The following is a 15,579-nucleotide window of genomic DNA, read 5'->3' as shown; positions in this document are numbered from 1 at the left end:
GACCAGGATCCACCAGCTGTTGGCTCGGCCTGAGCTTCTCATGGTGCCGTCACATCAGCAAACTGCACAGGCCACATTCACTGCATGTGAGCGTGTGTGTGTGTGTGTGCCAGTTCAAACTTTGATTTTTGTGTGTGGAAACACAATTCACAAAGCAATATTTTGCAACATGAAACAGATGCACATTTCTGCATTTTAAGTCACATAGTAGTCACACACATGAGTTGTCACATTACATCCAGACTATTATCAATGAATACAACAATGGTTACTGCAGTGGATTGAAATGTCCCAGCAATTACATTTCATTTTATTTGTAAAGCATCAAATCATAATATAATATGCATTATCTCAAGGCTCTTTACTGAGAGAGGTCATTCCAATTATTAGGTAAATTGTATTTTTGAGAATATATTTTACTGTTGAACAAATGCAGTGCTCTCAGTCAACCCAAAATGTTAATGAAACTCACGAAACTAATGAAACTTGAGTATTTAACAAAGGAAAAGTGAGTGTTGGCTTTCTTCGTAGGATATCTATGTGTGCACAATTATTAGGCAACTGTTGGGGGCCTAGTCCACACGTACCCTTTTTTTCTTAATTTGAAAAAAAAAAAACATCCATAGTAAATGCAGAAAGGCAATAAAAACACTGTGCGTTGCCACCAGCAGGTGGCAATATCATTTTTAACATAGTGGCAATCATGAGCCCTTTAGGGGCTGTTCAGATGTAGCATCTTGCCATGCGATAATTAACCAGCTCCGTCAGCTCACGTATGCAGCAGCAACATGCCACTCGGTGTCCAGAGCTTGCATGTGTCTTAGCAAACAGTAGCTCACTCCCCTGGTCCAGCCTTCTGTGCAACCAAAAACTCAGTTTTCCTTCTCCACACATAGACATGAAAACTGTGTTTTGAAAAGTCTACTGCGCAGAGGGAGTTTTTGAAAATATCTGTTTTTAAGGACCAAAATTGCAGTCCCGGGACACTTTATGGAATGCATGCAGCTTCTTGAGAAGTTTGATCCTTTTCTACAAACCGACTTCAAGTGCACTTTACCTTTCACCCTCATCCCAGAATGATATGATTCAAAGCACCTCTGATGTCATAATTTCAAAAATAATCTCTGAAATTAAAGAGGCAAAAATGTTCTCAATAATGGTGGATGAAGCAAGCGATCATCGGTCAGAGCAGCTTGCATTATGTTTCTCCACAAGACTTGGTGAAATAATGACTTGGATTTTCCCATCTTGATGCATTTGATGCCAAGTCCATCACTGACACCAACCTAAAATGTGTTGCTCAAGACTATGGTGGTGCTGCTGTTATGAGTGGAACAGTGAGTGGTGTACAAGCTCGATTCAGAGAGACGCAGCCAGAGGCGCTATATGTTCACTGCTATATGCCCACGAACTTAATCTGGATTTGTCAGATTGAAAGTGTGAAGGCCACTCTATAAAAACGTCCTGCTTTGCTCCAGACTTTGGGGAGCATTGCAACACCTCTAGCTAAGGGGCTGGAAAGCAAGCTTTGCAGATTCAGCACTATCTACATGCTTGTCATGTTTTAGACATTGTTCTCAGTAACTCAGGGCCTGCACAAATACTTGCAGAAAGAGACAATCTGCAGGCAATGGAATATAAAATGGCAGTTCAGAGCACACTCTGGATTTTAGTGGGAGTGCACTTTCCATATTTGGAGAAGATGCGGGGGCCAGCCGGCTGAGAACCCGTTAACTGAACTCGAAGCAACCAGCTAACGGCTGGTAACTGCCTGTGAACCTGTCACTCAACGTAACTACGCCCCCATTTATGTACGAATTCTTAGCCTATAAACAATACTAAAACGGTTGTGGTACAAAAAAAATTCCCTCCAAGGAGATGAATAAAGTATTTTTCTCTTCTGTTATGTATGTGTATCACAACATGAACATGTTGACAGAGTTGACAGGTTCCTCCTCCTCCTTTCCTTTATCCCAGACCTCTCTCCTCCTGACTTCCCTCCCCGCGTCCTTGTAGTCCTTGTTCTTATTTTCCCTGCAGGCCGGTTATTTTGTTGCTGTTCACTGCTTCTCATGTCTTCTGCTGTTGTTTTGCCTCTTACTCATTACAGGAGCATCTTCTCATGTGTGAACACAACAGAAACGGGGAGAATAATTCACCTCACCTGAAACGTCTGACGTTTATTCCCACGTTAGATCTTCTCATCAGTGTTTTCATGCTGTCAGAGCAGGAGCCTGGCTGCTGAGATGAGAGGCAGCTCTCAGTCCAAAACTGTTGTCTCATAACTGCCTACATCAAAAATTTATAACCCACAGTTCATAGTGCTGTGTTGTTAAACACTGCATGGTTGCCAGGGGACGACCTAGAGCGCGGAAAATTGGTTAACAACTGCAATGAAGATTAAACATAAGGAGTTAATCAGTGGTGTAGTGGTCGTTGGACGCAAGGGTGCGCCGTCCCCCCAGTCTTTTTTTTTTTTTTTCTGAAGAGGAACTAAGCAGGATTTCTCCCGTGGCTATGCTACGTTTTTACCCTAATTAAAAAGCTCCGGAGTAATTGTGATCATTAACTACATGACTTGCAACTTGTTACGAGTGAGAACGGAGGCTCTCTGTCTGCACCTGGCGTCGTAACAAGTTATTCACCGCTCCCTATTGATTTTTCACTGGCTTCGTTGTAAACATATCCACATGGCCAGGCGGAGGGGTGTCAAAACAGCGGAAAAGTAATGGGTTTTTTTCCCCCTAGAAATGACTATGGAAAGCTGCAGATGGAGCCATTAGAAATGAATGCAACTGATTTTTAAAAATGTATTTAAAGCAGAAGTAAGCGATCCGGTCGTTTTGGCTAATGCTGCGTTCCAGGCAGGCTTTTGAAACCGTAAATTACAGCCTCAAGTCACAACTTACGACTTTGTAGTGTTCCAGGCAACCCACTCGTGTTTTTCCGACCTGTTTTACCTGTGAAAGTCACTATAACGGCCACTCGTAACTTCCGACCTGTGAAGTCGTACCAGTTCGACTTCACAGGTCGGAAAAACATGAGTTACGGGCTGCCTTGAACGCACCATAACAGTCCTCGTCCCTACGTCACCACATTCACGCGCATCCCTTGGCTGCACACACAGCCCTTCATGCCGTTCTCTCCCCTCATTGGATAAAACTTGTAGGATACGAGAAAAGTTTTCTCCTCGGCTCAGAGCAGAGCAGAGTGACTGACAGACCCGTGTTTCGGTCCAAACACTCTATAGAAGTGATTGCTGTCGGAAGATATAACTATTTAAAGCCTCTGGAAACCCAAATCCACCAAAGCCTCCTAACCATGTATTTTAGGGTCTTATGTACATATTATTAAACATGTAAAAATAATTAGAAAAAAGTTTCCATCCAAATTGAAAATATTTGTCTTTTAAGGTTTTGTACAGTAGGTTTGAATTGGGCGGAGTTATCTCTGGGATTTATCACGCAATAAATCCTAACCATTCATAAATCGCCACGTCAGTTCTCTCACCCAGCCCCCCAGTGGCGGCGAACAAAACCGTTCTGCTAACGGTCGCTCCTCCACTCTTCTCAAGTCCTCACAACCAGAGCCATGTCAACCCGAGTTGTGTGTGTGTGGCGATTAGCTTTTAGCATTCATTAGCTTTCCAGCGCGACCTGCCCTGTCTGTCTGTCAGTGCCCACAACTCCTCACATCTCCTCTACATGCAGCCGATACAGCCGTTTCTTTTATGTGTGTGTGTGTGTGGGGGGGGTGTAAATCCGCGATCAGCATTTAGCCTTTATTAGCTTTCCAGCGCGACCTACCTTGTCTGTCTGTCTGTCTGTCTGTCTGTCTGTCTGTGTGTGTGCCCACAACTCCTCACAACTCCTCTCTACATACAGCCGATACAGCCGGTTTTTTGGGGGGTGAGGGGAGGGAGGGAGGGAGGGTGTGTGTAAATTGGCGATTAGCTTTTAGCATTTATTAGCTTTCCAGCGCGACCTGCCTTGTCTCTGTGTGTGTGTCTGTCAGCCCCTCCTGGCGCTCACACAGACATGAGTGACGGTTAAAAGCTTCTTTTTTTCTGTGAGACTACGACCAAAGACGGTTATGACGCTCCAAAACGAAGCTGGTAGTCTAGTTAGCTGCTAAATAGCATCAATCAATCGATGCACGTCCTCCGGTGAGGACTTTTTTTTTTTTTTTTAACGGTCGCCATTGACGTGTTGCTATGACAATGGAGCTGTCAATCATAGCGTTATCTGCCACGCCCACACTGTCCTGACCAGTGGCATCAATAGTGCCTCAATAGCAAAATGAGCTGTTTTTAAACAAGGTTTTCTAATAGTTATGAATAGTTATTGTCACTCAGACTTTTGTGGATGCTTAATGAGGCACTTGACTTTGATATAATATAAGCATTTTTACCATATATAGTCAGGTTTCCAAAGGCTTTAAGACTTATATTAACACAAAAATATCGCTTACTTCTGCTTTAATTATGATGTTTTATATGCAATAACTTACAGGCTTTGTTAGTTTTAGGTTCAATATGTGCAAAAAGGTCATTTCAATAAGTTCTCAATAAACAACCAGTCGGCCCTCGACTTGTACCAATTTTTTAATTTTGGTCCAGGGTATATTTGAGTTTGACACCCCTGGTCTAGAGATTATAAAACTTTGTCTTGGACTTTCAACACTTTGGAGTGAATGATTGTGACAGTGGCATTAGGCTAGATAACAATTAAATATTAGCCTACCTCTTATTCAGTGACACTAAACTGTCATGTGGCAGTGGATGGTATTTCAATGACGTCATATATTTATTTAAATGACGTCACAGATTTTGTATTTCGATGGCGTCCACCCAGTAAAAAAAATCCCCACTACACCACTGGAGTTAATGCTATCAGGTTTACATGTAGCTTATAAACACTGAGGTCAGTGGTGACTGACAGTCTGTAGTGACAACATGACAGCTCTTAATCTGAGGTTGATTTGGCTTAGACGTGACTAAATAATGCAAAGGTCACTGATGCCGACCTCTCTGTTAGCCTTGGTATAACCCCACATGAGTGTCATGCTCACCGAGTATAGATGGGTTCTGGACTTTATTCACTTCCTGTTTTATTTTGTTAAGCTCTGTTTCATCCTTGTTTCACTCCCACTTCCTGTCAAGTTTCCCGCCAGTTTTCAGCCACACCTGTTTGCCATCACTAATCATCCACTCAGTACTTATACAATAGTGTTCCATACCTACCTTGCCAGATTGTCAAGGTTCCTCGGTTCCAAGCTCTCGCACGTTCTTCAAGTGTATGTATACTCGTGTTTGACCTCTTGTCAGTATTTTTGACCCTGCTCTTGCCTTGCCCTGTTTGACACTTTTGCCTGTGGTTTTTGGACCTTTTTGACTGTTTTTGACTCTGCCTTTGTCTAGCCCTTGCTTGTACTTTTGCCCCGTGAACTGCCTATTTGTGAATGACCTCTGCTCGGCCTGTAATAAAGTGTGTGTTTGATCTCTGCACTTGAGTCTCCAAGCCTGTTCGTTACAATGAGGAGTGTCTACAGACCTGTGAACAGGTTCACTCCTCTCGGAGAAGCACATTAGTCATTGCGACAGACAATAATATCACTGACATTCAATCCACATTTGGAGGTCAATTGTGTTTCTCAGACACAAAACAAAGACACCATCTGGAAATCCCTTTGTAACTCGCCCTTCCCGCTCATACCAGAAGAAGAAGATATAGGCTATAAATGTTTACATTTTAAACGCATATTAAGTGTCTTTTTTTTGTTTTTTACTTTTGTGAAATACAAAACAGTGAACAAGGTGTGAGTGTGTGTAATTCAGGTATAATATAAATATAGCAGTAATAGTGATAGCAGTAACAAAAGAGAGAAATTAATGAATAATAATAATAACAATATAAATATTAGTGATAACAGCAATAATTCTAAAAAAAACAAGTAAGAAAAACGAGAACAAAAGATGAAAGAAGGATGTGGGAGTGTTACGTGTGGCCAGGAGGTGGGGCTCTGTGTGTGTGTGTGTGTGTGTGTGTGTGTGTGTGGGTGTGTGTGTGGGCGTGTGTGTTTGTGCCTCTCTCCACCTTTCTCTCTCTCTCCACGCAGCCAGTCCCCAGGTGAGACTCATCACCTCGTCAGCTGGAGCTGACTTAAGGAGGCTGTGAATCCCTGTCTCTCTCTCTATTCTTCCCTGCAGGTGAACGGGTGAGGAGACCGAGGCTTCGGTTTCCCCCATGCCAGAAGTCCTTTGAGCTTTTGTTATTTTGGTTTTTGGTTCGGAGGTTCCCGGTAGTCCTGTTTTCGGATTACCTTTTTCTTTCACTTAGGTTTAGTGGGTTATTTAGGCAGCCTTAGTTTCGGGGGTGAACACTGAGTACGACGGCCGATGGCTGGCTCAGTGTTCCCCTCTCTTTTGTTTGTTTTGGCCGGGAACCTCCAACCCTTTTGGTTTGTCGCTTTTCGTATTTGTTTGTTTAAACCAATAAACATTTGTTATTATTTAGTGAACAAACGCAAAAAGGGTCTCCCGCACACTGTCAAGTCACTTGCAAAGGACTTTAATAAAACAAACGTTTCGGTCCACAGGACCTTTTTCAAGCAGAGATGTGACATCACATCACGTATTTTTGCTTTTGTTCACTCCTTACCTATGCTCCAACGCACCTGTTTTTCAAGATTTTTTTAGGTGTGCATCAGCCTTCACACCTTATTATTTAGTGGCAACAGTTGTTTCTGATTCGTTTATTTGATGTGTTCCAGGCCTTACGAGCCATTCTTTCAAGGTCCGTAACAGGGAGGGTAAATAAATGAAATTTTGAATGGAAAAAATGAATGGGTTAGGATTATTTACATATTAAGTTTTTATTTCATCAGTTACATGTCTATATTTTGATTCCAATAGATCAGCTGCTATTGACTCTGACATCACCAGTAACCAATATCTCTACCATCATCATTGTGCGCTTAAAAACAACAACCCCTTTCACATCCAGGAGCCAAACATCACTGACAGACAGATTGCTGCCAGTACTTTGCCAACCGACCAGCTGACTAACACAGTGAGGCGTGACTCACACATTTCTATATCCAGGAGAAAGGACAGACCACACTGAGCGCTCTGATTGGAGTGGCTCCCAATGGAACAATTGCCTTTGCCAGTGACCTGTTCAGTGGGAGTCCTTCAGACCAGACAATAACAATCCACTGTGGAAGGATCTACAAGCAGGTGATGAGGTTATGGACATTTTGCCTGAAGGTGTTTCTCTGAAAAATGAACAATGAACATTATAATAAAAAAAACTCTGACTTTTGTTATTTTGTATTCGAAGTAAATACCTTGAGCTTATTGTGTTTTAGTTACTGAATAAAAAGTGAATGTGTACTATCCTCCGTTGTATACACCAAAATAAAATATGTTCAAGCTTTTCAGCTTGTACCATTTTTGAATAGCTGCCTTCGGAGCTCAAGACACAGCAACTAAAGAAAACACACACAGAACATAAGCAAAATGAAATATCAACTCGACAAACTGTGTATCATTTAGAAAAAGCTCTGTTAATTCAGACAACACAACAGATATAACAGTGATTTTGTAGCATGTTTTCTAAATGATGTGCATGTGTTAAATATGTTTCCTCGTGAAGTAGTGCATTGATATATACTATGGTGAAAAATACTACAAAATATACCACAAAAACAACAGTCAATGTAAAGTCCATGAGATCAAAGTGAGTCTTAACAAGAGTTTCAGAGGGAGATACAAGGTGGGTCTTCCTGAGAGCGGAGGAGCCTGAACGGCAAAGACCGGGTCAGTTTTGATAATGAGTGGTGATTGTAGAACAGTGAGCAGGGCTCTGCTGGGGGATCTAGGGGGCTTAAAAAAAAAAGTGATAAAATCTTAATTGATTCTAAAACTCACAGGTAAAGAGTGAAAGGCAGCCAGGACTGTTGTGATATCATTTTTCTTAATGTGAGTTAAAAGCCTGGCAGCAGTGTTGGACTTCTGGACCTCTTCTGGACCTCTGTCGGCTGATATTTGATTAACATGAATTACAACAGTCCAATCTTGAAGAAATAAAAGCATTCATGACCTTTTTAAAATCAGCAGACAATAGTTATGATTTAATTTGGGCTCCATGCCTGAGCTGAGCAAAGAGGGATTGCGCCACTTTGGTCACCAGCTTCAAAAGACAGATCAGGATCAGAAATCACACACAGGTTGTGAGCTTCTTGTCAAATGTTAGTCCGGCTCACCAGATGTTATCAGCCTCTGGAAAAAGTGAATCCCCTCTTAAAAACACATTTTAACAAATGCAATTTTAACTCAATTTTATATATATATATATACATAGAGAGAGAGCTTTCTGTAGGGCTTCCTGAGTTTCAGTGAGAGCATTGCGCAAGGTCTTGAGATTCTCCTTGATGTCCTCTGATAGCTCCTCATGCTCAAGAATCTTTGCTAGTCGTTTATAGATTAGAGCCTCTCTCCAGAGCAGGATGCAGCGCACACCCCGTCTATAGTGCTTCCCTCGTAGTGCTTGGTCTACAGACCCCTCCACTACTATCCCTGCTGTAACCAGAGTGTCTGCCATTCCAGAGCCCTTGAATCTCTTATGGACAGCATAGATGTATGACATCTGTTGGTGGAAAGCGCCGAGGATTGGGATAATGTCCTTGAACATTTGTGCATTCTCTGCCTTGAGCTGAACGATCGTCTTGTAGGTGGGCAGGTCACCAACGAGAAAGGAGAATGGAATATTATTGTGCATGGCCTTTACTAGTTAAACCATAACGTCATGCACCACTGACTTGCTTGGAGGTTCGTTGTAGGTTGTGTGGTAGTAAGGCTTCCTCTTGTTGTGTGGTAGATGATGGCAGGACTGAGCACCACTGTATCCTGGAACCTGCTGCTCGTGAGGTGGTGGTCTCGAACCATCAGTGTTTATGCAAGACAGTGCGTGTTAGGGGTTGCACAGACTAGTCGACTAATCGACTAGTCGACTTTACTGCTCCACAATGACGTTTTGAGCTTGACGTCGACTAGTCGCTGATGACAGTACAAGAGTAGCAGCTTGAAACGACAGCTGAGTGCGCTGAATGAAAAAAATAAGAGCGCCGTCAAGCTGGATAGAACGAGACCGTACCAGACAGGAAGTCGGGCACAGAAAAGGCGAGAGAATCCGGTCAATTTTCAAAATAAAATAAATGATTACGTTTGCTTGTCCGTCTATAAATATTTGTCAGTTGCGTCTGCACACAAGACACACATCCATACATACAGCGCTAGAGACCTGTGTGTGTGTGTGTGTGTGTGGAAAACCGAGTAGCACAGACGGGTCGATGTTTGACCGGCGCGGAGAGAGAGAGAGCAGGAGAAGCTGCTTCCTTAGACCAGCCAAGCGCCTGTGAGGCGCTGCGCTTCTGCAGGCAGTGTGCCCGGGCTGCCGGCAATTAAAAAAAAAAAAAACTCCGCTCATATCGACAGCTTTACGTCGCGCACAACAACAACAACCAACAACAGCAACAACCAACCAGAAAAAAAGCTGTGAGTGAAACTGTGAGTGAGCAGGACTGTGATGGTGACGAGGCCTGTGTGTCGTTTTCCTCCCTAATTGTTTAACGGACAGTAGCTACAGTATTATCTTTTGCACTTGTGTAGGAGTGTATGTTACAAAAAAAACAAACTGATTTACAGCTTGTTGTTTATAAAGCTGCTGTTCTGTAGACTAATTTCTGCGCATGAGCGTCTGTCAGTGAATACAGATTGTTGCAAAGCATTTCCCTCCTCCTGTGATTTATGGTCGGAAAAATATGAATGACGTCATCAGCGACTAGTCGACTCGACTTTCATAACATTAGAGTCGACTTTAAAAAAATCAGAAGTCGTGCAACCCCTAGTGCGTGTATGACAGAGCGAGCACGCTGTCTACCTTGGGACGAGCTGGTGGCTCACTCTTGCTACCAGGTGGGCATCTGTACTGATGGACCTTTGTCAGCTCTGCACACTTCTGTCTCAGCTTTGCAGAGAGTTCGACTTCTTCTTGGAGAGCCTTGCAGCAGGAACTTCGTCAGGTTTCTTTTTATAGCTGCCATTCCGACATCCCACCAGTCCGACATAGACCTCTAATTGTCTAAATGGCAACACTTAATTTTCTATCAAACGTCCCATCATTCCGACAATTTTTGCCTCCTATGGTCGGAATGACTGTATTTTTTTTCTTTTTTCAAACATCCTGCCTTTCCGACAATTCCTTTAATAGCGTCTTTTTTCCCCCAAAATATTTTGCACTGGTAGGGTTTAGGCAATGAAGAAAGGAGTTGGTTAGGTTTAGTAAAAAGACCAGGGCTGCGTTCCAAAAGCGGGTTGAGTCGCCCTCGCTCACTTGCCCTCAGCACTTGCCCTCGGGGGAATCCCCGCCGCCATCATAAGGGCTGTTCCATTTCTCTAAACAGCTTAAGTGAACTTGGTGAGATCGACCCTTGAGGGCTGAGTGATCAAGTCAACATTGATGGTCACTCCAGAGCTGTATATCACCCACAATGCATTGCAGTGGTGCACGAAAAATACGTCCATGCGGTGGCGATAATGAACCTCAAGCACCAGTTGTGTGTTTACCACCAAAGAAGAAAATAAATGAAAGGGGTCAGTAAATATTCAATTCAATAAACTAGTTTAGCAGTGACATGTCAGAACAAACTATTTACAAGTGGTAGGCTAGTGGAGATATATAACAGGCAAACTTATTTGTCACAAAAAAAAACGTGTCTAAAGAGCCTTTTTAATCTGACGTTTCATATTCACATAGTTGCTGTGCCTCCCCCCCCCCCCCCCACACCCCCCCGCCCCTCTCCCCCCCCCTCCCCCCCCCCCCCCCTCCCCCCTCCTCCCTCCTTAAGAGGCAGTACAGCGCTACACCTACGACATGTGGCCAACCAGTGATTGTCCCAGCTGTTAGTGAACGAGGGCAGGTGCGTTCCGTTTACCTCTTCTACTCCTCCCCCGCCCACTTTCCCTCCACTCTCCAAGTGGCCTCCGTGTGACGTAATACCAAGGGCTGAGGGCAAGTGAGCGAGGGAAACTCAAACTGTTTTTGGAACGCAGCCCAGGTAGAGGCTAGACAGGCAGTCTGCGCTCCTCTACGTAATTACGCACAACCATGTGGGTATTCCTCTATCAGCATGTCTTAAAGAAGGGAGTCACCTGTTGAGTAACGCACATTTCCTTATATTGAAAGCCTTGTCGGAATGGTGGGACGTTCACATGTCGGAATAGTGGTATGTCGGGATGGTGGGATGTCGTAGTGGTGGGATGTTGGAATGACAGCATGTATAACCCAGTGCATGCTGGGAGAGGCAGACCTCTAAAGTAAATAGATCATTTCTGAGGCTTTTGCATTGTGAATCATAAATTAAAAAAAAAAGAAGTCAAGTCCATGTCTCATGGTTGGACAGTGCAGTGTGGCAGTTGTCTGTCTGTGAAGCAGTGAGTGAGCATCTCCTAGGAGACAGATCTGTGGCCCTGATGGAAACGGGTCATCAGGCCCAACACGGTTCTGCTCTGCTGAAACTAGAGAGCCACAACCTGGCCCAGTCCCACACACACACACACACACACACACACACACACACACACACACACACACACACACACACACACACACACACACACACACACACACACACACACACACACACACACACACACACACACAGTGCAGAGGTGATCCATCATAGCAAAGAGCTGACAGGTGTGAAGAGGAGACGCACATGTAGCTCTGCTCTGTGTCTCCTGCTCAGAGACCCTGCACCTGGCTTGCGTGTGCGTGTGTTACACTGATAAAATATATCTTGCTGTATGGGCTCTGGCAGGAACAATCTGCTTCCTGCGACTCACAGCTATGTTATTGTGATTCATCACAGCACCAGAACACTCACACAGGTCGAGCTGTCCTCTGGGGACATTTCGTAGACTTGCATTTATTTCCAGCAGCACTATTGGTCCAACCCTCAGCTTAACCTCTGACCCAAGAATGAGCCGTCTCCTGAATGAGGACATGACTTCTGTCTCCAACTGGACAAGGCCTCTCCAGTTAACTGGGCCTTGGTCTAAATATGTCGCTGAAGGTGTCCAATGACAGATAGGAGTGAGCAGATGGGGCTGTCCACTAATTAGTTTGTGATTTGACTCCCATCTCCTCCATTCCTTGGACAAGATACTGAAACCAAGTATTATTGGTAAAATAAAGTTTAGCACTTTGAATGGTCTGAAAGACTAGAAAAACATCAAGGTCCATTTCCCAGATAGACAACAGCTTTGGGAAGACAAAGTAACATCTAGCGGTGCTCACTGGATTGTGCAGGCGCCCCATATACAGAGGCTGTCTTAAAAGCCCTATTCGCACAGGATTAGTATTACCTGGGGACATCTGGTAATTTGTAAATTACCCCCCCCCCCCCATGTCTGTGTTTCTTCACACGGGATAAGTGAAGTCTGTATTTTACTCGAATTTACTGACATTAAGGTCTCTGATATGACGTCAAAGCTGTGCACTTCGTAACATCTGCTGCTGTCACATCCATGTGCGAAAGAAATGTAAATAGAATGTCAAAGCAGCAACGTGACTTTGCAACAGTGCAGTTGTAGTCACAATAACGGGCCGTCATGGCATTTGTATTAAAAAGCTGCATCTCAATATCCTCCGAAATTTCGCTCTTTTTATGGATCTGAGCTGTTTCTTCAAATGGGTCTCCAGTACTGAGACGAGACTGTATTTGCACCTAAAATGGTGTCAAAATTGCTGCTCATAATTTCCACCGCAGCCTCCATGTTTCAACCGGGAAAGAAGTAGAAAAAGGCGCACAATAAAAACAACAAATACCCCCCAATCACTGAGATGCAGATTCGCACGGGGATAGTTTTACCATGGGACGTCGGTCTTTGGTGAAATATAGTAGGTAATTTGCGGGGGAATTTTTACTTTACAAATTACTGACATGGCGCATTCGCACGGGATTAAGATCACAGACGTCCTCCGCAATTATTACAAATTACCAGAGGTCCCCAGGTGATACTAATCCTGTGCGAATAGGGCTAAGGAGTAACTTTGTAAGTTTGGTTGCTTTTTGCGGTCGCTGTTTTGCTAACCCTCCTCCTGGCCATGTGGATTTATTTACAATTCAACAAGAAATCAATCGATAGAGCGGTAGATAATGTTATGTATCATATACGAAGTGTATAGTGTAGTCTTATATGTCATAAACAAGAGATTACAGGTTACGGGGCATGTTCGTGTCACAATGCCACAGAGACGAGAGCTGGGACACCGGCTCGGATGTTCTGATGTTGTAAGGTTGGTTTTCAGCCAAGAGACGCTAGGTGGAAGGCAGAGAGCGGGGACAGCTCTCCATTCCGACACGCCTCCACTTCGACACCCCGCTGTTCCAAAATACCCACACTTCGTAACACCGCTGTTACGACCCCCCCCCCCCCCCCCCCTGCAGCTGTCCAATGTCCAAGGTGCTGAACCGCGTGACGTTGCTTTGTGGCTTGTCTGTGAAACGTGCGCTGCTCAGAGACTGGGCAGATCTGTCCCACTTTCTCCCCGACTCCGTTGTTGGAGATCTCCCACACAGTAATAGAAATACACCCCCCCCCCCCCCGGCTCCGCGGCTGAACCCGGCTTGAGCTCACACGGGCGTGAGGCTGCTGCAGCCGCCGCTCGTGCTGACAGCTGACTGAGGGAGATGCTTTGGTTGGGCTTAGGCAATGAAGAAAGGAGTTGGTTAAGTTTAGTAAAAAAAGACCAGGTAGAGGCTAGACAGGCTAGAAGCATCATGAACATTATGTCATTAATAAGAAGTATTTGCTTGTTTTGCAGCTAATTATGCACATGATCCGTTTGACCCCAAAAAGTATCACTGCGCACTGGGGGTTTCCCCCGATAGCCTTTTCGGAATAGCGGGGTCTTTAGAAAAAAATAGAAAACCCCGCTATTACAATGAATGGAAGTCTATTGTCGGAAAGGCGGGGCTCTGGAAAGGCGGGGTGTAACCGCAGAGAGCCTCCATTCTCCCTGGAACAAGTTACAAACCATTTATTAAACCATCACAGTCACTCCAAACCTTTTTAATTAAGGTAAAACATAGTTGAGGTACAAATCCTGCATAGTTCATCTTTAGGAAGAAAACATGATTTTGGGTAAATTTTTTATGTAATATTAAAATATTCAGTAATGCACCAGATCAGAGAGTTCCATCTTTATACAAATTGCAGCATTAGTTCTGTGAAGATCTGTCATAACCAAGCAAAATTGGAATAAAAACATAAATATCTCTACAACACTGAATCAAATTGGGATCTTATGAATTGGAATTAAATTGATTCAGTAGATCAGAAGCAATACCCAACCCTAGCAGCATCTTCTACTCTTTTTTAACAGATAACAGTCTGTCAAATGCTGACATAGTCCTATATAATAATTATTGTAACAGGGCTGCCTCTCAGTGGTTTAGTCCACCGCCTGCCACTTTCCTCCTACACACCAACGCAGAACAGGCTGTGACTCAGAGAAAATGCCATGCAATCCTTCGGTAATATTAACCAGCATTTGATCAGTCTTCAGAAGAAGGGAAAGAAGAGTTTATATAACAGTAAACATAGAGGTGTCATTAGGCAAAGGAGGCAGAGAGAAAAGAGCTCAGCACAGACAGTCTGAGGTCTCAGGTTAAGTTAGGTGAAGTCAGAAAAGACTCTCGATCTCCCGCTAGCTGGCCGTCGCCAGCGTAGGATGTAGCGGGAGAACGGGGCAAGGCACGGGCCGACGCAAGTTAGTCCCCATGCCCCCTCCCACGCGCCATCATGACCATATAAGATGTGACAGGTAGAAGAATAGAGACAGCAGAGAGAGAGAGAGGGGGGGGGGGGGGGGGAGATGGTGGGGAATGGAGACATGACAGGTGGGGCGCGACAAACGGGAGGGAATTTTCTATTTCATGTTTTTGATTTTGACTCATGAAATATGACTGATATACTTGGTGCTAGTAAGTTCAATAAATTTGAAGTAATTTTTGTTGGGGCGACTGGGGGAAGTGGGGCTTGAAAATCCCCACTTGTTAAAAGTGGGGAATGACGAAAAAAGTTTGAGAACCACTGGATTAGGGTAAGATGCCGGTGGGGGCTGTCACAAGCACAGTGAAGGAAACAGAAAGGGAGGAGACAAAGGAAAAGAGAGAGACACAGGAAAAGAGAGGGAGACACAACCAGGGACAGGAAACAGGAACAGGCCCTGAATGGATCAGGACTAAGAAGTGTTGGAGTAAATATTAAGTTTGGAGTGAACATTAATTTAGGAGTGTACATTGTACTGAGTGAGTTCTAGACAAGGCAGAGTGTGCAAGTAAACTCAGTGCAGAGCTGAGTGGGCTGAACAGTGCCAGAGGACGCCCCCATGTGGACACTCCCCCCGTCCCAGACACCACCAGACACTCCCTTTAAACCTGAATCCCAACCAAAAGCCAAGACACCACAGATACACACAGAGAGTGTGTGCCTCACGTGCCCGGCCCTGG

Source organism: Trachurus japonicus, chromosome 3, assembly GCF_045865225.1.
Source record: "Trachurus japonicus isolate A0001 chromosome 3, Traja_1.0".
Classification (NCBI taxonomy): domain Eukaryota; kingdom Metazoa; phylum Chordata; class Actinopteri; order Carangiformes; family Carangidae; genus Trachurus; species Trachurus japonicus.
Note: the sequence above shows the minus strand (reverse complement) of the source record.